Source organism: Nicotiana tabacum, chromosome 18 (genome assembly GCF_000715075.1).
Source record: "Nicotiana tabacum cultivar K326 chromosome 18, ASM71507v2, whole genome shotgun sequence".
Taxonomy (NCBI): domain Eukaryota; kingdom Viridiplantae; phylum Streptophyta; class Magnoliopsida; order Solanales; family Solanaceae; genus Nicotiana; species Nicotiana tabacum.
Window position 1 is genome coordinate 97,990,512 of NC_134097.1, and position 24,490 is coordinate 98,015,001.

Below are 24,490 nucleotides of genomic sequence, written 5' to 3' on the forward strand. Positions count from 1 at the left end.
TCCATTATTGACTTCTTTAGAAAGTCTTTTTAATTATTAAAAAAATATATATATAATATATATATATATATATATATATATATATATATATATATAATAAAATAAAACAAATTCGAAAATATTTTCCTTCTTCTTTAAAAATTGAAAAGAAAATTCAAAATTCAAAAAAATATTTTTTTTAGAAAGCATTTCTTTTATTAAAGGTAAAATTCCAAAAAAAAATATTTTCTTTCTTCTTAGAATAAGAAAAAACAAACAAAAAAAAATATCTTCCTTTTACTTTTGAAATTCTCAAAGTTCAAATCAAAAGAAAAGGAATTCTTAGAAGTCTTTCTTTCAAAAAGAAAATCAATCAAAAATCAAAAAAATCAAAAAAAAATATATATATACTTCATTTCTTCTTTTAAAGCAGTTCTTTTACAAATTCAAAAAAAAAATTAAAATTAGTTTATTTACTTTATTCACGACCTGCCCGAACTACGCGGGTTTGATTCTCACCGGATGTGAGATACGTAGGCAACCCTCATCGGGTCCAACCCCCATTTTTGCTAAAATAGCCAAAAACCAATAAATAAATAAATAAATAAAAAACGTGTCAAAATTTTAATTTTGTCATAAATAAGTCGGGCACTGTCCAGCCTCCCCTTTTGCTAAAAAAAAATAGCCAAAAAAATATGTCAAATTTAATAAAGAAGTCGGGTGACGCTGTTTTGTCAAGACACATCCGAATGTTCCCGAAAGGGACGTCGGAAGGTTGACTTTGCATAAACAGCCACTTTTTGGGTCATGTGTATGATTTTGGTCCAGTCGACCCACACGGCCTTAAAAATCTTCGTCCCCGAGGCGCTGAAGGGCCATGTTTGAAACACCCGGTTTTATTATAACTTGAAAAAAAAGAGTCAACGGTCAGGTGAATACCGTTTAGATTTTTGGTCAAAATAAGCCGAGCCAGCTTCGGCCGCGTCTTAAACCGTTCTTGCCGAAATAGCCCTAGAGTATCTTTCAATTGTTGAAAGGCTATTTTCGTAAAAGAATGAACAAATTTGTAAAGTGTCGTAAAATAATCCTCTCCGGCCTCAAAATTTGGAAGGGGCCACATTTGAAAAATAACCGTTTGGTTGTCTTTGTCAAACGGGAAAAGAAGCTGGTCGTTTGTTTTTGGAGTTTGTAAATCTTTTAATTAGAATATGTGGGTTGTTTGATTTTCGAGTTTGTAGGTCATCTTCAAACCTTTGAAACCCAGTTTTGTTTAATATGAAAATTGAAAAAAAATGATTAGTATTGTTTATCTTTTATTGGTCCGAACTACGCAAGGTCTGATTCATGCGGGGTCATGATACGTAGGCAATCTCCATAAGATTCGACCACAACAAAAAATGAAAAAGAAAATGAAAAAAAGGGAAAAAGATGTTGCTAGTAATAAGAACCGACTGAGTCCATTCTAACATGTTTTGTTTTGAATTGTGAAGAAAGTTGAGTTGGTCGGTTTGTTCAAAGGGTTCAACAAGAGTCTACTGTGCCGGAAAAACAGAATACTGAAACAGCAAATGACCGGAGTGTGTCAAGCATGGGCCAGTGGGCAAGGACAGCCTTGTCATGAGTCACAATTTGCGACACAACAAGAGCAGTACCACTCTCCTAAGTACCACCCGTACTCGTTTGATCTTCCTGCAAAGATTGAAGAGCCTGCCCGAAAGATGGTACAAGAAGAAATGACCCAAAGAGTGAAAAACTTAGAACAATGGTTGAAAAACAGGCAAGGGTTGTCTGGTCAAAAGAGTGTTGCCTTCAAAGATCTATGTATGTTCCCCGATGTCCACTTGCCGCCTGGTTTCAAGACTCCCAAATTTGAAAAGTACGATGGACATGGAGATCCCATTGCCCACCTGAAAAGGTATTGCAATCAAATGAGAGGTGCGGGAAGAAATGAAGAATTGTTGATGGCTTATTTTGTGGAAAGCCTTACGGGAGTAGCTTCCGAATGGTTTATGGATCAAGACACGTCTCGCTGGTATGTCTGGGACGACATGGCACAAGCATTTTTCAAACAGTTCCAATACAGCGTCGACATGGCCCCAGACCGCATTTCCCTTTCAAACCTGAAAAAGAAACCAAGTGAAAGTTTCAGGGAATATGCTATTAAATGGAGAGAGCAAGCAGCTCGAGTTAAGCCACCCATGGATGACCACGAGCTAATAACTGTCTTCCTTCAAGCGCAAGAGCCAGATTACTTTCAGAACATGATGTCCGCAGTTGGCAAATCCTTCTCGGAAGCAATCAAAATGGGAGAAATAATAGAGAATGGTCTTAAGACAGGAAAAATTATGAGTCAAGCAGTTTTTAAAGCTGCAACTCACGCTGCCCGGGTTGAGTCTGATAATTTTTGCGACACAAATGAGAAGATTGAAGAAATCATGATGACATCAGGGTCAAGAAGAGGTCCTAGGAGAACATCTCGAAGGTATGAGCAGCCTCCTAAAGTTATCTATGAATCCCCTGAGCAATATTATCCCCCTCAGAACCCACAACACTCTATTGTTCCACCTCAGTATGTTGCCCGGCCACCAAAACGCCCCAGAAGGCGAGCACGAGCGTCACAAAATCTCCAGAAGCCTCCACATAACTTTCAGGTGCCCTATAACCCACATCCAAGCCAGAAGTATAAAGGGGAACGAAGGTTGAAAGATAATTTTACACCAATAGGAGAGTCCTATGAAAGCTTATTTGAGAGGTTAAAGCATCACGACATGATTGCATCTATTCCTCCAAATCATCTGGACCCACGTGCAAGAAGCTTTGACCCTTCTAAAAGGTGTGAATACCATTCCAATGCCCAGGGGCACAATGTTGAAAGTTGTCGGGATTTGAAAAAAGAAATAGAAAGGATGATACAGGAAAATCTGATTGTGATCCAAGGTAATGACACCCAGAATATCGTGCAGAATCCTTTACCTGCACATCATGATGGGGAGGATGCCTGGTAACATGGGATTTTTGAGTCATCCCGGAAAGCCGCTAACTGATGATAATGATATTGAAGTTGGTAACGGTCTTGGCAATGATGATGGCTAAAATACCGTATTGGGCAATTGGAAAGGCGCTCCATCTCCTGGTCAGCCAGAGAGGAGTTTTGGTGGTTTATTTTGTTGTCATTTCTGTCGTCCGGATTATTTCAGGGTTGTAATCCGGATATTGTCTTGTGGTCAAACCCCCTTATCCTTTTATTTGTCTAGTACCTAATGTGGTGTTATCTGGTTTAGTTTTAGGGTTGTAACTGTTTATTTTGTCGTTTAAACGGTTCTACCTTTTGTCTAAAAGCAAATTCCGGTCTTTTTCATCTTCTTTGTTTAGTTTTTCTTTACCCTTTTGTTTTGCTTTTGTTCAATGCCGATTCTAGGGACATGACATGCGCACACAGTTTGGGCCTAGTCTTAAAAGTTAATTATAAAACTTCGGAAAAGTGATCAGACCATTTAAAGGAAATAAGAACGGTGTGAGATTATTTGAAGCCCGAGTCATGTGGAATTAGGGCAAGTAAAACACAAAGAAAACCGCTAAATGCAAGATTCGCCGAATTGGCATGAGGGTCGTTCATGAGAGTGAGAGTGTCGCCCAGCAGTGCTTTAGAAATGACAAATGAAAAGCAAGTGTGTAACATAATTGTCAAGACCAGCACCATCGGAAGAGACTATAAATCTATGTTCAATTATGTTGTTTGCACTTGGCATGTTTTGAAGACTGGAATGACGAAGGCATTTTGTTCTGCTACCTAAACACTTTATCCTTCGTTACCCCTTTTGAGCCTTATTTTATTTTCTTTCATACCCCTTGTTCGGAATCAATAGCAACGACTAGGAAATGCGAGCCTAGAAGGTAAAAAAAATCAAAAAAAAAAACGAAAAAGAAAAAAAAAAGAAAAATGATAACAAAAAAAAACAAAAGAAAGTCAGAAGAAAAAAGAGGAATTGGGAACTACGTTTGACCTGATTCCTCAAAGAGGATACGTAGGCGCTTCACGGCTCGGTCATAGGGTGCATAGTATGCATAATGTGCATGGTATGCATGGTGTAATAAATTAATAAAAAAATTAATAAATAATCCCCAAGCAAGAAACTGGGGCAAGGGTTGCGCTTGTTATAAACAAATATGATTTCGAAGGTTGTAATTTTGAACCCCAAATTGATTTGTTTTTTAGCCTTTAATACCCTTTCTTTCTAAGCCTATCCAAAAAACCCACATTACGGTCCAAAGAAAGACCTTCTGATCAGTCTGCAAAAGATGCCAAGTCAGACAAATGAGAGTCTTACCGGTGAACATAACACTCTGTTCCACAACAGAAAGGACTCTAATCTCCAGCAGAGAGAGTCATACCGGCAACACTCCAAATCCCCAGCTGGAAAGTGATATAAATGAGAGAGTCTTATCGGTGAAAATCTTCACGGACACCATAAGGCGATGAAAGATGAGAGAAAAACCAAAATGAGAGAGACTTGATGGTGAAAACCTTTTGGGCACTACAAGTCGAATAAGATTGGGAATCGGATGGAGGATAGTCAAGGGAAGATCTTGAAAGACGATTGACGACGGAGGATAGGCCACATATGCATGTCATGACCATTAGAGTCGGTGTCTGCGTTTGATAGGTTTTTATTTATAATTTCTTTTGTTAAAGAGTCATCTTTTTCCTTTGTCTTTTATTCTGTTCCTTTTTATCTTTCTCCTTTCATAGAAAATTCCCCAGTAGAGTATGTTTCGTCAGAACCAGTGGGAAATGACTTCAAAATAGGCCATCAGCTTTCCAATTATGCAAGATGAGATATGGCTAGTACATCCAAGTGGTATAGTCAGCAAGGAATGAGCACAAGTCCAGTGTCAAGAAAGATATCCCCAGCAAAAGGGAATTGACAAAAGGATTGACGAGTGTCAAGAGGGATATCCTTGCCAAAATCAGAGGTTATTAAAACCTCAAGGCCAAGGCCCGTGGACAAACAAGGAGAGCAATAAGCATGACTTGGAAAATTCATGAGAGACTAAAAGGTCGGAAAAATGCAAGTCTCCGAGCCATGCCACGAAAGAAGAGGGATATCCCTAGCAGAAAAGGATTATCCTCAGCAAATAATATCGTCCCTTGTGGAATGCAGAGCAAGGAAGGAGAAAGAGGAAAGTCATCCCAAGTAGGAGTATCACAACCAACCACCGCGTTTTAAACTAACAAATTTTGTTTAAAACAGGTAAAGGAAATGGCATTGATGTCGGAAATGCATGCCACAAGAAAGATTGTCAAACTGGGGCAGAAAATTTTCTTTTCAGTTAGAAAATTTTCTGGAAAATCAGGTACCCATTTGGGGAAGAATAAAAATAGCACCAAGGAAGTGGTCTTTGAATCAGGGTTGCCCCCAACATAATAAGTTTCCAATGGAGGAAGTTATCCCCAGCAGACAGAATAAAGGGATGACACTTGTGCTCAGAAAAGCAAAGAGCCATTATCATCCCCAGCAGCTTCCAAAAGAATGAAGCATCGATTTGAAGGGATAAAATTCCCCAGCAGCGTTATCCTCAACAACGTTATCCCAAGAAGATAACACTTTTATCCCCAGCAGTGTTGAAGAAAAAAAAACCAAAAACAAATTTGAAGGAGGGGAAGAAAGGAGACTCCCACAGTGGTATTATCCCCAGCAAGCAAGAACAAAGCAGCGCAAAGGAAGGAGAAAAGAAAAGAAGAAATTACGAAGGTAAGTTTCTCAAATCATTGATCTTTACTACATTTTTCTCCTAGGATAAAAAGTCCTAGTCTGATGAATTTACCTCCCGATACAATCTTGGTCCGATGAAATTTTTCTCCCAAGATAAGATATCAAATCTTAGTCGGATGAATCTTTCTCCTAAGATCACAACAAAATGGACCTAGTCTGACGATTTATCTCCTAGAGTCAAAATCTTGGTCTGATGAAATTGTTCTCCCAAGATAAAATCTTAGTCGGATGAATCTTTCTCCTAAGATCACAACAAAATGGACCTAGTCTGACGATTTATCTCCTAGAGTCAAAATCTTGGTCTGATGAAATTGTTCTCCCAAGATAAAATCTTAGTCGGATGAATCTTTCTCCTAAGATCACAACAAAATGGACCTAGTCTGACGATTTATCTCCTAGAGTCAAAATCTTGGTCTGATGAAATTGTTCTCCCAAGATAAAATCTTAGTCGGATGAATCTTTCTCCTAAGATCACAACAAATGGACCTAGTTTGACGATTTATCTCCTAGAGTCAAAATCTTGGTCTGATGAAATTGTTCTCCCAAGATAAAATCTTAGTCGGATGAATCTTTCTCCTAAGATCACAACAAATGGACCTAGTTTGACGATTTATCTCCTAGAGTCAAAATCTTGGTCTGATGAAATTGTTCTCCCAAGATAAAATCTTAGTCGGATGAATCTTTCTCCTAAGATCACAACAAATGGACCTAGTCTGACGATTTATCTCCTAGAGTCAAAATCTTGGTCTGATGAAATTGTTCTCCCAAGATAAAATCTTAGTCGGATGAATCTTTCTCCTAAGATCACAACAAAATGGACCTAGTCTGACGATTTATCTCCTAGAGTCACAATCTTGGTCTGATGAAATTTTTCTCCCAAGATAAGATATCAAATCTTAGTCCGATGAATCTTTCTCCTAAGATAAGATATCAAATCCTAGTTTGATGAATTTTCTCCTATGATAATTTGAAAAAAAGAAGAAGTTTGAATTTGAAAAAAAAAGAAGAAGTTGTTGAAGTCAGGAGCCCCCTGAAGAATAGAATGGCGATTTAGTGTTTGAAATCTTGCCAACCTAAAGAAAGGAATGGCGATGTATGGTTTGAAGTCAGGAGCCCGCCCGAAGAGAGGAATGACGATTATTTTCAAAGTTGTTGTCAGGAGCCCGCCTGAAGAGAGGAAAGGCATTTTTAAAAAAAAAAATTTGAAATCTTTCCAACCTAAAGAAAGGAATGGCGATGTATTGATTGAAGTTAGGAGCCCGCCTGAAGAGAGGAATGGCGATTATTTTCAAAGTTGTTGTTGAAGTCAGGAGCCCGCCTGAAGAGAGGAATGACGATTTATTTTCAAAATTGTTGTTGAAGTCAGGAGCCCGCCTGAAGAAAGGAAAGGCATTTATTTTAAAAGTTGTGTATTTGAAGTCAGGAGCCCGCCTGAAGAGAGGAATGACGCTTATTTTTAAAAGTTGTTGTTGATGTTGGGAGCCCGCCCAGATAACAGAGGCATACATTTTAGTCTTTACATTTCAGTTGATGAAGTTGGGAGCCCGCCCATAGAACAGAGGCATACATTCAGTCTTTACATTTCAAGCATTGAAGTTGGGAGCCCGCCCATAAAACAGAGGCATACATTCAGTCTTTACATTTCAAGCATTGAAGTTGGGAGCCCGCCCAGATAACAGAGGCATACATTTCAGTCTTTATATTTCAAGCGTCGAAGTTGGGAGCCCGCCCAGACAACAGAGGCATAAATTTCAGTCTTTACATTTCAAGCATTGAAGTTGGGAGCCCGCCCAGATAACAGAGGCATACATTTCAAGTCTTTAATTTTCAAGTATTGAAGTTGGGAGCCCGCCCAGATAACAGAGGCATACATTTCAAGATCAAGTCAGAGGACAATAAAACAGAGGGTTACAATAGGAATCCCCAGCAGGAAACAATAAAATTCCCCGGCACCGGGAAACAGAAGGTTGCAACAAGAGGTCACAGTACAAACTCAAGTACATATGTCAAAAGAAGTAAAGCACCGAAAGAAATGCAAGCAGACAAGGAAGCAAGGCAACAAAAACAAATTGTACTCTAGCCTAGCTTCTTGTTTTCTTTTAAGCAAGATGTAACAAGGAGATCGGTAAGCAGTAGTAATAGCATGCAACAACAGTAACATTGCAGTCTCATGGTAGTCCCAGCTACCAAAATTTCCCGAACTACATTGACCTGATTACTGTTTAGCCCAGGATATGTAGGAAACCTTTGAAGCAAAGGTTCGGTCAAATCTTTTTCAAAAAAATTCTTCACACGGAGTATTCGGATGGGCAAAAATCGCTCGCTTTATCTTTGCACGAAAACCCTTCATGTCTTCGGGCAAAGAGGGGCAGCTGTAAGCACGTGATTTTTGCCCTATATGAGAATTACTCCCAAAAAAATCAAAAATAAAATAATTTTCATTGGTGTGCAATTTTTGTGATATTTTGTGTAACTATTTGTATGTTTGTCTGTGCATGTTTATTTGTTAAATTATTAAAAATACAAAAATATGTTGCATTTCGCATGGAGAATTTAATTCTACAATTGTTAGTAATTAAATTTGTTTTACAAAAATTAAAAATTACAAAAATAGGCATCGTTTGCATTTTTAGCATTTAATGTCCAAATATACAATTTTATGCTTAATTATTATTTAATTATGCGTTAATTATTATTGGGAGTTAATTTGCGCTTTTATAACTTAATTTAGTTCTTAATAATAGTTTAAGTATTTTTATAATTTAGTTTTAGAGAAATAAAAGAAGAAAAGAGAGCGAAAATATAAAGAAAGTCGGAATTGAGCCTCTTCTTCAAATTCAAGCCACAAGCCCAAAAAATGGCCCAATCTTCCCTACGACCCAGTCCATTTCGAACTGGGTCGACCCAGTCCATAACCCAAAAGACCCAAACCCCCTTTGTCTTTCATTTTTTTGCAAAACAAAAACAAAACAAAAAAGAAAAGAAGAAGAAGAAAACCCTAAGAAATCCATCCGCCCCCTCCTATCTTCTTCTTCTTCCTCAAGCTTCCCCAAGCTCCTCCCATGGCAGACCTTTCCCCTCACACCCCTGCCCCCCTCACGTCAACACACACACAACACAACCACTCTCACCCCCACGACATCCCCTCGCTGCCATGGCTGCGTTTTTCAAGTTCGTCGAGCAACTTTTACGCCACCATTGTTGCCCGTAGTTGCTTCTTCTCCTGCTGTTGCGTTTTCTTCTTCTCCGACACTGCTGCTGCTGCGTTTTTCATCCTTCATATTGCTTCTGCGTCGTCCAAACAAACCACCACAACTGCTGCCCTCCGCGTCCAGCCATGGACGAGCTTCATCAAGCTCGAACTCGAGCTCCCATGGCTGCCGTTGCATCTTCTCCGACATTGCTGCTGCTATCACTGCTTGGACGCCACTGCTGGGACGCCACTGCTGGGTTGCCTCTACTGTATGATCGCTGCTGCTGCCCGCTATGGACGTTGCTTTCCGCTGCTGCGTCCGGCTACTATTATCACCAAACAGACCCCGTTTATTCAAGCTTTGTTCGAGTTGTCCGTGTTCGTTCGAGTTCATCGTTGCTCATTTTCGGTTAGTAGAGTTTGAGTCTTATTTTGTCCGTATTTTGTTTGATATTTTCCGGATCCAAAATCGTTAAAGAATTCAATTCTTGTTTTGTTCGTTGTTCATTGGTGAAATCGTTTTTCTAGTTTGTTCATGTTCATGTGCTTTGTTAAAATTAATTTTCAGATTTCAAAATAGAAGTTTAATTAGTTGTTTTCATGTTTATTTCATGTTTGTATTATTGTTTAAGTGAATATTTGTTAGTTTAATATTAGTTAGATACAAATTGAAGTTTAATTAATTGTTTCTTCAATTTGTTTCATGTATTTTATGTATTTTCCGGAAATTGTTAATATTGTTAAGTTCAAGTTTAAATTCATAATTGTTTCTTCTTAGGTTTTGTTTTGTCATTTGCCTAAAAGAATTTAGTTGTAGTAAGGGAAGTATGTTGGTTTTAATCATTTGAATCCGTCGTTTTTATTTTTAGATTTAATTCATGTTCATATTATGTTTGTTTGATCTTGAATCCGAAATGTGTATAGTTTGATTTCTTGTTTACCATTTATGATTATTTCTTGAATTGGTCTCATAATCTTGTTTAAAGTTTAATATAAGAATTGTTTGTTGTAATGTTGTTAGAGTTGATTTTAAGTGCAATATGATTGAATTTAGAAATCTAAATATACTTGTTTGTTGTTGTTGTTGAATCCGAAAATAGGATTGGTTGTTGCTAAAATATTGTTCAATCAAATTTTAGTTGTTCTTTGTTGTTCAATTTGTGTTCATGTGATTTGTTGTTGAAATGTTGAAGAAATCATGTTCATGTGATTTGTTGTTGAAATGTTGAAGAAATCATGTTCATGAAATTTGTTGTTTGAACATTGTTAGAAATTAATCATATTGTCTATATTTTGGTTAAGTTTGATTAATTGATGTGTTATAGTTGATGGGTAGTTTGGTAAATTTGTAGTACGTTCAGGGGTAGTTTGGTAATTTCAGTAAGGTCGGAGGGGGTAGTTTAGGAATTGTACATTTTGTAATTGTTTATATGAAGCATGGGGGACAAAATGAAATGGGGTGGGTGGTGATATGATTATTTAATATAAAGGGGGACAAGATTTAATTTAAAGGGGGAATCTTGCATTATTTTATGTTAGGCATGGGGGACAAAATGAAATGGGATGGTGTGATATGTTTATTTAATGTAATGGGGATGAGTGAGAAGATAATGGGTTGGGTAGAGAAAAAGTATGGATTTTAATTAATTGAAAGGTTTATGGGATGTGTTATAAGAAGAGGTCTTGAAATCAGAATGGAGGACACACACGAACAGAAATAGAGAGAGATACGAAAAAAATACACACACAGATAGAGAGAAAAAACGGACAGAGAATAGAAGAGAGAAAAATTCCGAAAAATATTTAAGCTTTCAAAATAAAAATAAAACTAAAAAAAAATCTACTGCTTTCTTTCTTTGTTTGAAATTAGTATTAATGGTTGTTGTTTCATTTAAAGCTTAAAGCTTTTGTTTTTGGGATTACTACTCCACCGGTCTGTTACTGGGTTGTTACTGTTGCTGGGCAGTTGTTGCTATTGTACTGTTATTATTGCTGCTGATTCTCATCATCGTTTTCTTTTGCTTCCAATATCAGGTACATATCTGTAAATTCATGTCATGAAAAGCTTCAACATGGCAAGTAAATGAAGTTTGGAATTATAAGGATGTCTTCTACTCATTTAAATTTTATTAGTTTAAGTTTCAGTTTTGTTTTAATTGGTTAGTATAGTATTATACTTGACATGATAAACTGTTAACTAATTAACCTTCTGGAGTAGTAAATTCCACGATAATCTTATATGTTTTGAGGACTAGTGATGACATTTACTGTTTGAATTGATAGGGAACATTGCAGAAAATTGCCCATTAATTAAATCTTGTGATATTGTTAGCTAAGTAAAGAATAGTACGGAAATACCCAGAAATTACATTACTAGCTTATTTTGTCAAATATCCAATTTTGTTTAAGGCTAGATGATGTTGTCTTATTAAATCAATTGGTAGATTAATTCTCTTTATTAATAACAAATAGCGTAGTTAAATCAACTCATTTCTTTTAATGTATGAAATAATGTCGATGATTTTTTTTTACAAAATATAGAGTTAGTGTTTGCAAATATTCGCATAGGCAGAGAATAAGAATTGGTTTATTTATCTCAAACTCAATCTTCGTAATCAAAAATCAACTAAATAATTATAACTTTGGACTAAAACAAATACATGAGAAGGACATGGGATTTATAAATAAATCGTGGCATTTTATGTAAAAGATATATAGAAGAAGAGTTCGCCTTAAATGAAACAATGAAGATTCTGCAGAGACTATTAATTTGTTTATCATTTTAAGTTCTTTCCCAATTTTATACACCATTCGATTTATGGACATCCAAATGTTGTATCCACAAAAAATGTTAGTTTTAGATACATATTGTCTGTTTTCTTCTTCACGCCATTAATTCTTTAAATTTTGAGATATATGATTCATATGTGTAAAATAAGGCTCGCGGTCAACACGTAATAACAATTTGTAGAGAACCTTATCAAGAATATTTTTGTGATTAGGGATACGTTCGCGTAACCTGATTATATTTCTAAAAGCAATTCGGATTATGCGTTCGCGCAACTTCGATCGAATATTTAATAAAAGGGATTCCTCGGAGAATATCATTATTAATTTCATAAAACCCCGAGATGTGAGGTTCACTACTTAATTATACAAAAAGGGCGAATGTTTTTGATTTTATTTAAGCACAATTTCGAAAATAATTGTTTTAATAAATATATTATCTATATTATCGTGTACACGTGCGCGTGACACAACTCCGCATGTTTTTTTAAAAAATATAATTTATAACACGAATATACGTACGCGTGATTCGATTCAAAGAAGGGTCTTTAAATATAAATAGAAGCGGTAACAATAAAATCATGCAATAAAAATGTATTTTACAAATCAAAATAATCAAGTCGAATATAACAGTTGAGCGACCGTGCTAGAACCACGGAACTCGGGAATGCCTAACACCTTCTCCCGGGTTAACAGAATTCCTTATCCGGATTTCTGGTGCGCAGACTGTTAAATAGACAGAGTCATATTCTCCTCGATTCAGGGATTAAAACCGGTGACTTGGGACGCCTTAAAATTCCCAGGTGGCGACTCTGAAACAAACGAACAAATCCCGTTTCGACTGTCCTTTAATTGGAGAAAACTCCCTTGCACCCTCGCTGGGGCGGAAAAAGGAGGTGCGACAGTCGGCATCATAATTAAAAGGAAGAAGCGGGTTGTTAGTGTCTCCCGAGGATCAGGTGGGGAGTTCGAGAGGAAGTTGATAGCTATGGGGTCCTGGAGAAGTAAGGGGACGCGAGTGCTATGTGGTCAATGAAGGTGAACTGTATTAGGAAGGCTGTGAGAGAGGTGTTAAGGGTCTCGACGGGCACAAATGAGACTGTGGTGAAATGAAGAGGTCCAAGGAAAAGTAGAAACAAAGAAAGCGGCGTACTTGAAGTTAGTAGAGAGCAATGAGGAGGAGGAGAGGATGACGAATAGAGTAGAGTAAGAAGGCTAGGGAAGAGGAAAGGTTAGCAGTCACGGAGGCCAAGAATGCGGCATTAGTCATTTGTATGAAGAATTGGGGGATAGAGGTGGGGACAAGAAGTTATTCCGGTTGGCTAAGGTGAGAGAAAGAAAGGCTCGTGATATGGATCAAGTGAGATGCATCAAAGACAAGGAATGCAAAGTAGCGAAGATGGCAGACATACTTTTATAACTTCTTAATGAAGAGGGGGACATAGACATTGTGTTGGGTGAATTGGAGAAATCCTAGAGTTGCCATGATTTTAGATATTCTAGGCGCATTAAGGTTGAGGAGGTCGTGGGGTCTATGCATAAGATGATTAGGGGCAGAGCTATCGGACCAGATCAATTTCTTATAGAATTTCGAAAGTGTGTGGGTAGAGAAGGCTAGGAGTGGCTGACCGGGTTATTTAACGTTATTTTTAGGATGAGAAGATGTATGAGGAATGGAGGTGGAGTACGTTGATTTCGTTATATAAGAACAAAGGTGATATCCAGAATTATAAGAACTATAGGGGTATCAAGTTGCTTAGCCATACTATGAAAGTGTGGGAGAGAGTGGTAGAAGTGAGGGTGCGGAGGTCAGTGTCTATATGCAAGAACCAATTCGGATTCATGCATGGTCATTCGACTACAGAAGCTATCCATCTTATTAGAAGGATGGTGGAATAGTACAGGGAAGGATTTGCATATGGTGTTTATTGACCTAGAGAAAGCACATGACAAGGTCCCCAGGGAGGTTCTTTGGAGGTGCTTGGAGGTAAAAAGCTTTCTAGTTGCATACATTAGGGTGATTAAGGACATGTATGATGGAGTTAAGACTCGGTTATGACAGTGGAAGGAGACTCAGAGCATTTTTCGATACCACTTTTGTCACGACCCAAACCGATGGACCGCGACGGGCACCCGGTACCTTACTCAACCGAGTACCAACGTAACATATCTTTCATATCATTCTATCATAGGTAAATGAACTGGAGTAAAGTATGAGAGAATACAAACTTATACATATAAAGTACGGGCCTATAAGACCAAAATAACCACTCGTGTACTGAACATGAGCCGACAAGGCCATACAATCTTTTACGTACATGACATCTGTCTACAAGCCTCTAAGAATACATAATTTTCATAAAGGTTGGAACAGAGTCCCGCCATACTAAACAATACACGTCTAAATCATACTAACCAATCAAGCATCTTCGAAGCAAATGGAGCGCACCAACATCTTTCGCTGAGCTGATAGCCTACTTAGAGGGATCTCGACCTGTCTGTCGGGACCTGCAGGCATGAAACACAGCATCCCCATGCAAAATGGACGTCAGTACGAATAATGTACCGAGTATGTAAGGCACATAAATAACTACATATTGGGACCTGCGGGCATGAAACGCAGTTCTCGACCTGTCTATCGGGACCTGCGGGCATGAAACATAGCGTCCCCAGGCAAAAGGGACATCAGTACGAATAATGTACCGAGTATGTAAGGCACATAAATAACTACATAATAGACATGGAGGACATATAGAGTAAATGACTCTACCAGTAAGTCTGGATAACTTTGTAAATCATAAAATAATTATAGTGTCATGCATATGCGTATGAATGTCATGTCGTGCATAAGTACATGTTTCATAACATCATCAGTCTCTGAGGGCATTCTATCATATCATCTCGACCACTATGAGCAAAATATCAACGTATACCAGCTGATCAGGCGGTGGTGCGTATATAACGCCATAACTTTTCCCATATCCCATATACATATATATACGCGTATATAACGTCATTTGGTCATGGGTCAACGTACATGAATGCAATGCATGAAAAGTACGTTAATAAAATCTTTCGGAATGTTATAAGACCATTTTGCCTTTGAGTAATATCATAAAGATAACTCTTTTCAACTTTCATATTTTTCTGAAACCCATGACACAAATGTTAAAATATAATGACACATGAAAATTCAAGAACATAGGTATCTCTAGTACTTGTATGAATAGAATCATTTATGGAATTTGTACATTTGCTCGTTTCGTTTGTATCGTATAAATCATGCTAAAAGAAAAAATGAATAGCCTTAACATACCTGGAGTAGGGAAAAATCCGTGAGATATTCTTGGAAAAGGGTTGCACCCGATAACGTAAGGAGCAATTAGTTAAGAACTACAACATTCTCGTACCCCGAGATGCGAGCAGGTTTCCAATTCCTAAACTCCCATAAACCAAAAATGAAACACCGAGGATTCCTGTGTAGTAGGAAAGAGGCACATCCTTGTCATTAATTTTAAAGAGTCTGATAGATGTTATAGTACTATGCTCTTCCCGTCCAGTCATTCCCCAAACTAAGTCACCTTTTTGGAATTTTGAGTTTAATGGTGGAATTCTTGATTTCCATGTCAGATTCAACCCGTGACATAGTTTATAAGAATGACCTGTTTGTTGCTCACTTCTTCTGCCATTACTTGCCACCTTTCAAGTATATAAGACATCATGCTAGATTAGTGGGCTGCCACGTCTTTGAGTTTAATCCTTATCTAAAACTTCAATTACTCCATCACTAATTATCAATTAACAAGATAATGTTTCATTACCCAATAATTAACCAATTACCCATATAGTTAGGAATTATTTTCACTTATTTAAAATACTACGTCACTTTTCACATACCTTATACACCTTACTGTCATGGCCATGTATTACCTTGTATGGTACTAGTTCACAAATATCGAGTATTATAGCTCGGACCGTATTTTTTCCAAAAATATCAAACTTTGACGAAATTCATTTTCTTTGATATGCTTACCCTCTCACCTTCACAAATTTACTTATCACTTGTTTGAAATAACATAATACATAAAACCTCAAAAATAATCTCATTCCCGAGCTTATATCAATTTACTCACGGTGTACTTTCATGTACGAAAACATGAAGTGTAACGTCATTCCCCTCTTTGGAACATTCATCCTCGAATGTTGACTGGTGCATCGATCATTTTCATAACCTATATCTTCTGAATACTTTATTACTCTCCTTGCCATCTAGGCAACTGTTCTGTGAATAAATCCAAAATCCAGGGCATTGCCCCATTTAGGCCTCTTTCTCACACCATGGCTTGTGGTCGGAATCCTTCCAACCTGGTAACTGTAGCTGCCTTCCATCATGCAGCATGTACGATTCTGACCTTGTATGCACTCATATGCGACTCTTCTCTCCTTATTCCCCAGTTTTTAGCCAATCTCTAGGCGTCACTTTATAAGCATATACAAAGCTTGATAAGATGTCTCTTTGGGCATTTACAAGTATACTGATGTTCTTAGCTTGGTACTTTATTGAACTTAACTTATCTCATAGACCTGGTTATCTATCCGTATGATTTAATGCATTTAGGTAGGTCATACTATACCATAACTCCTACCTCGGTTCGTCGTTACTAAGGTCTGCTACCGAATTCCAGGTTACTCTTTCACTGCTTATCATATATGTATAAGTCTAAGTCCTTTAATGTTTCCTCATTACTGTTCATCTTAGGAATGATAACCTAATCTCATCTCATGCTTTATAACTTTTATACATCCATTGTTGATTCACCTCAATATTGATCTATAATATACCACTGATAACTTGACCCTTTTATGTAACATCGCGGCTAGGGTTCACGTCGCATCAAGGAATATTAGAAGTGATTTTCCTGATCCACCCCGGGGCGATACCATATCTCCATAACCATATTTCATAGCATCCCAGTGTGATTCACCTTACGTGGATATTTTAATTTTGTGCCGTCCGTGAAATCCCCTTCGTTTTTTTAAATTACTACTCAATCGAAGGCTCAAACGTTATCCTTTACCCATTACAATTACACCTTTATTTTACTATTAGGGCAACATTCCATCTTTGCTAAATGTTATTAGTCTTAGACTCCTTTGAGCTTATTCAGGTTATACTGAGCTTTCTATAACTTAGAGAAATCATCAGCTCTTCTTATTTACATGGGCTTAATCCTGAGGACTTATCCATTTTCGTTACCTTCTTACTCACCTTTCATTATCCTTACCCATGCCTTCTTAAAACCTTGTCGCTCTACCATACATTAGCTTGCGACCTATACATATCTATTTATATCACTCGCAACCTTTCAACTTACTTGCGTCATAGATTTCCTTTTGTCATTCTGGAACATCAAGCGAGATATCACATCATCTCTAACTCCTCTTTACTCTTTTAATCAGGCTTCTCGATACCATAGGCTGGAAGACATGCCACTGACGATGATGCTATCATTCCTAGATATTGAATCCTCATATTTCTAGCCTTCTATTTGAAGTACAGACTATTCACAACCTTCTGCATTTGAGTATCTTGTACGTTCTCCACATTTACCTTACTTATCTTAAAATCTCGTATCATATCTTCTATCTCTTTCATAATCTCTCTTCCACTTGGGTATAAGTCACATCACAACTTGAAGTTCTATTATAATACTTGCACCTCTGGTGCCTATACAATCCGGTAGGAACTCCACACTGAATTCTTATGAGGCTGGTATTTTTGTAACTGGTTTTATCGTAGAGCCTCTATAGAATATGGTTGTTGTACTACCCCTTTGGTACCTCCGATATTAAGAGTGATCCTGTAATGTTCTCAATCACGGTGTCCATAATTTTCTAGGTCCAATAATCAAACTCTTGATTTACTAGGGTAATGTAATTCTTTGACTTCCTCTTTCTTCTGATCAGCCTTTATGTAGGCTTAAACTCTCTTCCGATCTGCGGCTCAGGGTATTTATTATTACTTTAGCCCTTCAAGGACGGTATGAAATATCCATGATTCAATCTTCTAATGATTCGATCCTTTGTCTATGACCTGAGCTCAATTCTTTCGTTTAACTTATACCGGAGTCTTCTACGGCTGTATGATTGTCAACATATATGTATACTCCAAAATCGCAAGTGCGTTCATAATATAACTTACTTTGGATCATTGATCGAATAATTCCTTTCGTTTCTTCCCAAGTTTCTACCTCTTTGTTGCGTGCATACTTAGCTTATCTTAGTGCTTACGCATGGCGGAATTTTCGTACAACTCATATGATCTCGAATATTACCTTTGACTTTACTTCCTGTTTGTTAGTCACGGTAGGTGCCACTTTCTTATAGAGTGCATACACTACAAGAAATTGGATTATTAGTGGCGACATATAGAAGCGACCCTATATGTTGCTACAACAACTATATTATTAGTAGCGACTTATTAAGTCACTACAGATGGTTAATGTTTAAGCAGCGACTTATTTTGGGTCGCCTATGATATGGCTGAAATTTTTAGTCCCGCTAATAATAAAATTTTGGCTCCATAGTTTTTGTGGCGACTTTTAAGAAGTCGCCGCTAAATCTGTCTTGTAGCGACTGGGTCGCTCCTACTCACTTTTAAAATAATAAAAGAAAATGAAAATAGATCTCTCTCTCCTACACAGATCGAAGAGCACAAATTAAAGTGAAGAACAAAAGCTCACAAAACTCTCTCTAGAAATCGGTACTCTCTCTAGAAATCAGTACTCTTCTGCTAAAATCTCACCCAAATCGAAATCCCTTAAATCAAAATGTGAATCTCATTTGTCAGGTATGTTAAAATCCCTAGTCTTTTCGTTTTCCTTTGGGGAAAGAAGTTGCTTTGCCGTAATTGATTTTGTGGAGGTACAATGGAACGAACGATTTCTCTTCCATAATCTAACTGAAAACCTTCTTATTTTGTTACTATCATATATCTAACTGAAAACCCATATTGATTTATATAAGATATATTTACATTTGGGGTTTTTTATAATGATTTTGTAAGACAAAATTTTCAACATGTACTTAGGGATAATTATTGTTCAGCGATTTCACATTTGTATTCTCAGATTTCATCTCAAATTTCTCTAAGCCATTTGATAATCTACAGGAATACAAAAAAATCACACAGAAAGAATCATTTGAAGCCTATTTGGTGTTGTTATTGTCGATTCTCGGACTTGACAGAATCTCAACTATTTCTTTTTCTAGGTAAGTTAAAAGCTTCTTCTTGAGAGACCTTTTACATGTCGACATTCCATTCTTATTGTTCTTATACGGTTATGTGCCTAAATCAGTAGACATGTAGTTTTTTATTTTATAAGGCACATATATGTTATTTGTATGGTTATAAGAAAAAATAATACTTCTTCGCGAATGATGTTCTTCTGAAACATTCTACACATTTTTTACATTAGAATTAGATGCATGTATTTGGGCACTTAATCAATAATCTGAATGTAAAATGCTTTCTTGACCATCTAAAAATAGAGTCTAGAGCCTATCAATTTAGGATTAGATGCATATATATATATATATATATTATTTAATACAAAACTTTCAACAGCAGATGCATTTTGCAACTATATATACTTGCACCTGGTAGATGAAGGTGATATTTGAATTAAGTTAGAGACTATAACGGTAGTTTCTTCATTTGCTCTCAAATGCATATTATTTGATATGATAATTGATTAGTTGTCTTTTCTTTGATATTTTTCTAGATGAGTAAAACTATTGATATGATTGAAGCATAATTATGTGGGAAAAACTTGGACTAAAGAAAATTTTATAAATTGAGTTTTGGGTTGTCGTCTAGTGTTCATGCATAAGAATTTGTTTGGTAAAAGCCTTGTTGGCAATTTCTTTTGAAAGAGATTATGTGTTAAGTTTCATAAATGTATAGTCTCATGCTCATAGAAACTATAGTCTCATGCTCACAGAAGCACTACAGGTTAAAACGCTTGAACTGAACAAAAAAATAAGATTCATGACACTTTGGATCTAGTTGGGTAAGATATGTTAAACCTGTTTATCATTATGGTGTTTATATTATCATTAACTTTCATCTTCTTGATAATAGACTATTGGGTTGTCATTTGTTTATGTGAAATCTGAATTTTTCGATGTCATATGAAGTGTTTGAAAATATACCTGAGAAAAATCTCTGCAGTTACGTAATTAATCACTAGAATTTTATAATCTGTTATAGCTAGTCTTCTGAAGTTACTCTTCTGAACTATAAAAATCTGTTATAGCTAGTATTCTGAAGCTAGCAATATAGTTTTACTATAATGGTGGCGGCTCCTAGTTTGTTGGCTGACACCTTTAGGAATAGTTGGATTGGTATGTTGGTTTGCCTAGTTATTGGGTATTATCTTTTGCAAGAACACATTAGAGTATCTGAAGGTTTCAAGAATTCATTCTAGGCATTGATTCTACACTTCCTATAAACAAAATCGACAATATTGGCTCTTCTTCCACTACTACTTGTCATGATTGCAATTTGCTTGGAAGATTTGAGTGTGATTTTTTTCCTTCAGTTTATTTGAATTTTTTAATTTACGAAATTCGTATGAGTAATTATGTAATAGATTGCTTCCTTCTTGTTTGAATAATGCATTTTTGTGACTGCTTGTCTGAATACCCCAAGTTAAATTGTCTTTTAGAATTTCCCAGGTGACTTCTTGTCTCCTACAGAAAAGGAGCATAAGATATTTAAGGCTGTGATTAATACTTAAACAAATTATTGCGAGACAAAATGGAAAATTCTTAAAGAAAATTCATTGTGCAGCCTTGACGGGATGTCTTGGTATCTCAGATTGTCGATCGTATATTGAATTTTTGAGTAGTTGATCGGGTTTAGAGGAAGATGGTGCTGGTATTAGCATTGGGCGATCTTCACATCCCGCATAGGGTTACTGGTCTTCCCGCTAAGTTTAAATCTATGCTTGTTCCTGGAAAGATTCATCATATCATATGTACTGGTAGCCTTTGCATTAAAGTGAGCCTTTCTCAATATCATTAAAGTGTTCCTGGAAAGATCCAACATATCATTTGGTAATAAATGGACTTAATTAACAGAAAATTTAGAAGTTGTTGAAAGGGAGTGGCAGCTAGGCTATTGTAGCTGGAGATGGATGCGTCTTGAGCAGAGTAGATGCTTCTCTAATATCTCTACATGTTTGTTCCAAGTTTAGAACCTCCTTGAATCTCTACATGTACTCTAGACATCAGTGCTTCTAATCTGGCCATACCATCATTGTAGGCCTCCTCTACTGAAGAAAACTGATCTAACCGCACCCAATGTATGACAAATGCTTTCTGGTATAAAGAAGAAAATCAGATAATGGACCATAATACCATATACAGCGAATCAAACACCTTATCAACTGCAAATATTGGTCTCTAAGAACGAATTCATACTAAGTTTTATTTAATTAACAAACCAGATGCATTTTGACGCAAAACTTGATGATTCAGAAACACTAACTACTAGAGTTGATCATAGAAATAGAACATCAAAAATCTTCTTTATATTCTTTGTTTATCATTTTTGGAATTGGAACATTCCGTGTGTTAAAAGAAGAACGCAGCTTGGCATGCAAAAGTGAGTTGGACATTTGTGTTGCCGTTGCTCCAGCTTTAATCCAGTTGATTTAATAGGTGTATGATGTTTTGTTGGGATATTCTGTTTGTTTGCTCTTTTATTTTTTGTTCTTTTTTCAAAGAAGAATATGCTTGATGAGTGCTGAACTTAATCTATGTGCCATCACTCAAGGTGAACAGTACTTTGTACGTCTAGTTGTCTTCATATGGAATCTACTTGCTCTTTTGTTTCTGGAGACGGCTGAACTTGACAGAAAATCAGAAATGTTGTTTAGACATTTCGTTCTGGAAACATTCCTTATGTATGTGGTGTGTGACTTAGAGCCGCGAGATGGTTTGCTACCTTGTTTGCTTTTCTATAGCAGTGCTAACTTGACAGAAAATCAGAAATGTTGTTTAGACATTTCGTTCTGGAAACATTCCTTATGTATGTGGTGTGTGACTTAGAGCCGCGAGATGGTTTGCTGTTAGGAATCAGACTTACTTTCTGATGTCCTATTTTTCAAGAACATCTAACTGTGATCTTACTCCAGTGAAACAGTTTATTACAGAACTGGACATGGGCCAGGTTACTCTCAATGTTGAAACAGATTTATATGCAACCATCTCGGATCCAACTAGGCATTTATTTAACAGAAAGGCCAAAGCAAAAGCCATGTACGCATAAATGAGTCTGTAAAACTGATAACCCTTAACCATAGGATAGCCAAATCATTGAACTACTGAATTTTGGAGAGGCATCAAACTCAAAATTCATTATGATGGGTTGTCTTGAGTCCCTACCTCACTTGGATGAATGGCGGACCTTTGCCTTTTTTTTTTTTGTTGAGTTTTCTTTTGAGCCTCTTGTTATCTGCTGCCAATTCGCAGAAGTCCCGTTGCATTTATTATCTGTAGTTAATATTGCATTCTTCCTGTGGATGTAATGACTGACTAACACTGCAAACTGTTAGGTATAGAATGGAAGATATCTTTAGTTGAAAGAACATCAGAGGTACTGTAAAGTCTGATTTATTGTGTTAGATTTGGTGAGAGTTTATAAGGCTGTCAATATTAGGCTTCTCCAAACATGTAGGATCCATCATCTCCAAACATTTCCACACTGCAAAACGATTGATATAGGAATCTGTACATACCAATGGGAATGTTGTGGGTGAGTGGAATTAACATAATTAACTTAAGTGATCATGATTCGGTTGAGAAGATCTTAATGCCGGATATAGTAGAAAATCTGCATCACAGCCGATACTCGCAAGAAAGGAGCTATTCGCCAAATTGTTCTGAGACAATTACAAGTGATAGATTTAATTGACGATACTTAAGTCACAAGTGATCCCATTGAGTTGTCAACTTCCTCTTTAGTAGTTATCATCTGACTAGCTTTCCTTTTGACTCTCTGTATGAAAATTCTTTTGATCTTGAAATGGTTTATTGAAGATAGTTTTAAAGATATTGATGGGAAATTTTAATCAAATTTATTTAAATATATTTCTCTGTTTTTGCTGTAACAATATAGACACAAACCTTGAGGTGCAAAACAACTTTTGCAATTGTTAAGTTGCTTTTTAATACACAAACTTTGGTCGCAATTTCCGGCTTTCCTTTGACATAGTTTGAAAATTCTTAGAATTTTGATAGTAGTTGGATATATCAAATCTCATTATGTTCCTTGTATATATTCCTTTTGTCTAGTAGGGACAAGGTACTTAAACAGTGGTTCAAGCATGGTGTCGAGCAAAGAGCAGTTACAAGACACTTAATATTTTATCTTTTTTGGGATATGTATATGCGTACAATTACAATGCACAATGAAGTGTCGGGTAGTATATATGTAATTGACTTTTTAGTAATGATAATATTTATATTATTCGGCTTGAGAAATTCTTTTGGTGTTTGTCAAGCATTATTGGTTGCTTTAATATTAATAGTCAATTGATATGAATATCTCTATATGAATTTTGAGAGAATTAGGTTCCTACTGGTATGGAAATGTATATAATTTTGGTCGTTATAATTGTCGAGAAAATAACTTTTAGTGGCGACATAGTTTTGTCACTGAAGGTCAATTTCTTTAGTCGCTACAGAAAACATTGTGTCTTTCATGGTTAAACCTTTTGTGGCCACTTTAATCGTTACTAAATGACATTTATAGTGGCGACTTATCTTGCCACTGAACATAAATATTTTTTATGGCAATTTTAGTCGCTACTAAAGAATATTTATAGTGGCGACATAATCTTGCCACTGAACATAAATATATTTTGTGGCGACAATAGTCGCTGCTAAAGGTGAATATATAGTGCCGACTCATCTAATATTTGTTCTTATGGAATAATTTTTTGTAGTGTTTTTTCCAACCTTTTGTGGCGACAGATTTTTTGTAGTGTTTTTTCCAACCTTTTGTGGCAACTCTGTCGCCACAAATATGTTCTTTTAGTGGCGACTATAAAGTGTCGCCCTAAATAACCTTCAGTTACGATTTTCCTGGCAATACAAAAGTCGCTGCTAATACCTTTTAGCAGCAATTCCTAGGGGTTTTGTGGCGACTAAAGTCGCCACAATAAGGGTGATTTCTTGTAGTGATACAATGTTGTAGTGAGAGTGTTTTTACATGACCCTTTTTTGTTCCTCCTTCGAGTTACCATGTTTAGGTTGAAGCCTTCTTCCTTATTTTCTCAGCTAGTCTTTTGTTGTAGTACTTAGGGAGGACCTTCTAGCTCTTGTAAAGTTACAAGCTTGTTATATCACTTGCCTGACAGAATTTTTGATATTCGTACTTACCTATAATTATCCTCAGTTACTTACCTCCACACTCATGTGCTCATACGATTGCTTCTAAACTGAAGTTTTGACTGTCTTCCCAGCGAGACTCTCTTTTATTTCCATAACACTCATACATTATCTTTAACTACCCCAACTCCTATCTGAATATTTCTCAAGGTCATGATGTCATATCTGTGAGATTGAATTCCCCATGTTGAGGTTCATTCTATTTATCTTGCACGATTTATTGATTAGTCTGTATCCTTTTGTCTAGCCATAACTAGGCCCTTCCTGAATCAACTACTAACTACTCGTTGGCCCCTTC

The 24,490-nt window shown here is 36.6% G+C and overlaps 1 long non-coding RNA gene across 2 annotated transcripts; it reads left to right on the forward strand.

Annotated features, from left to right (window-relative positions):
* Nucleotides 1–18,415: 18,415 nt before the first annotated feature.
* On the forward strand, nt 18,416–23,285 carry LOC107804846 (uncharacterized). Of its 2 annotated transcripts, none has more exons than XR_001652312.2 (3): nt 18,416–18,583; nt 18,905–19,005; nt 23,095–23,285. It is a non-coding gene; the product is annotated as an uncharacterized LOC107804846 (long non-coding RNA). The 2 variants fall into 2 exon arrangements; XR_001652311.2 differs by having other exon boundaries at nt 23,098–23,285.
* Nucleotides 23,286–24,490: the final 1,205 nt, after the last annotated feature.